The 1,909-nt window shown below is 37.9% G+C and overlaps 1 protein-coding gene across 1 annotated transcript in view; it reads left to right on the top strand.

Moving 5' to 3' along the window:
• The window catches only part of LOC147818744 (uncharacterized), an 18,217-nt gene that overhangs the window by 16,039 nt on the left and 269 nt on the right, over positions 1-1,909 (top strand). The window lies entirely within an intron of this gene.

The raw sequence follows: 1,909 nt of genomic DNA, 5'->3' as shown, positions 1-1,909 counted from the left end.
TGTCTGAGAACTAAGTTTTTCCCACTTGTTATCCTGTCTGTACAGAACACTTCAGGATAAGTTTTCCTGTCTATTTGAGTAGCATTCATGAAGAATATGATGGATTTCATGTTTACATGTCATAAAGTTATCATACACCTGAGAATGCAATACTGTTCAACAGCGCTGTTTTAACGTTTCCAGCGCCTAGATCGGCTCTTTCCCTCGTTAAAGCTGTCTCTGTTTCTCCAAAATCTCAGCATTCACGTTTAATGGAGTTTCTACACACACTCTAAAAAGTGTGACTGGGCTCAATTAATATTTACAAAATAAATACTAGTAACCTATACATGAAAAAAATGACTGTGTGCAGTTTGGTATATTATTGTGTTGATCTAATCAAATTTGAATCATTTATCAATTGCATTTTACTCATTTTTGTTTGAATAATATCTGCTGAAAATCAGTGAGTAGAATTTAATTATATTTTATCAGTAAAGTCCACTATGTCAAAAAATTAATAAATGCTACTCAATGGGAACTCTTTGGTATTTAATCGCCGTACACTTCCGCCCAAGGCATTTGCGCCACACGAACGTTGATGTCTGCCACAGCCGTGTCGACTGCCATTTGCTCAAGGTAAGAGATTTTAATAACAAGACTTTATATCTATGTTGCCCCAGTAGTTGAACATTGTTTTGCATTACCGCGAGTTACCGAACAAGTTTACTGGTAGTATTTTAAGTTTAATGCAGCTTATATCGTGATTCAGAGTCAGTCGGAGCTTCCCTCACCTTAACAAGCTAGCTAACAGTAGAGCGAGATGGCGAACAAACGTTGTGAGAGGTGAGTAAAAGTTAAATTTACTGCACTTCGTGTTATCGGCTATACTGTACTCGAGTAACACTTTATACTCGAGTATCATCCCGTCAAAAGCGGCATATTCACCGGCTTTACAACTTATCTGAGTGGTGGCGGCGGTAGCGGTGGGTGGGGGTGACAGTGGTAGCTCCGACACATTTTTAAACACTGCGCCATTTTCTCGTTTTTTCTTTTTTTATACTTTGTCTGAAGTTATGTTGACAGGACGTCTGATAATATGCTTTATGCGTCATGCTCTGGTTTTCTGGATAGAGGCTGGTGTGTACATCGGCACCAAGTTCCCCGGTTAAAACGGCAAGAAGTTCACCCCCCCCCCCAATGTGTGTTTTTAAACCATTGACTCTGGGTCATTACACTAACGCCGTTTGTGAACACTGATTAGAGGTCAGTAAATAGGAGCATGATGCTAACTCTGAGCTGCCAGAGAGAGGCTTATCACCTCTTCTGAGTTTGTGCTTAAAATATTAATTATCCAAATGACTTAAAGCTATTAATTTCTTCCTAGGTGCATCAACACATCAAGACCACAGGTATGTATTGCACTTACTAAATACATGATACTACATTTCACATACAGTATATTGTGTAAAGGTTTGTTCACTCTTTTGCAATACTATGTTGATAACTAAGATATAAAAATCATCTTTTTATCTGCTTTTGTTGGTTAAGTAAATTTGATACAGTTCAATCTGAAGTTCCAACCTGAATTTGACCTAAACCTAAACTTTTTAAATGTACAAGACTGAAAAAGAACCAACGCTAAAATCAAAGGCCCTCGATTTTTATGTGTCACTGTACATTATGTAATTATTAGCACTATTGTTGAAGTAGGTTACTATTTATACAGTTATAATTAATAGGACATTTTTTTCTCATTATTTTAAGGTTTTTGCCTATGGGATGGCAGTGTAAGATCTGCAAGTCTTTGTCTGCTACAAAAGGGAACCTACTAAAGCATTACAGACTACAGCACGCAACATTTAGTCGTGGGCAATCTCAGCCATGTCTCCATGGTGGTTGCCCTTGCACATTCAAAACGCAGAGTGCG

Source organism: Seriola lalandi, unplaced genomic scaffold (genome assembly GCF_002814215.2).
Source record: "Seriola lalandi dorsalis isolate HSWRI2012SDOR001 ecotype SW California unplaced genomic scaffold, Sedor1 jcf7180002054501, whole genome shotgun sequence".
NCBI classification, from domain to species: domain Eukaryota; kingdom Metazoa; phylum Chordata; class Actinopteri; order Carangiformes; family Carangidae; genus Seriola; species Seriola lalandi.
The sequence above is the reverse complement of the archived record's forward strand: the minus strand, read 5'-3'. Positions and strand labels throughout refer to the sequence as shown.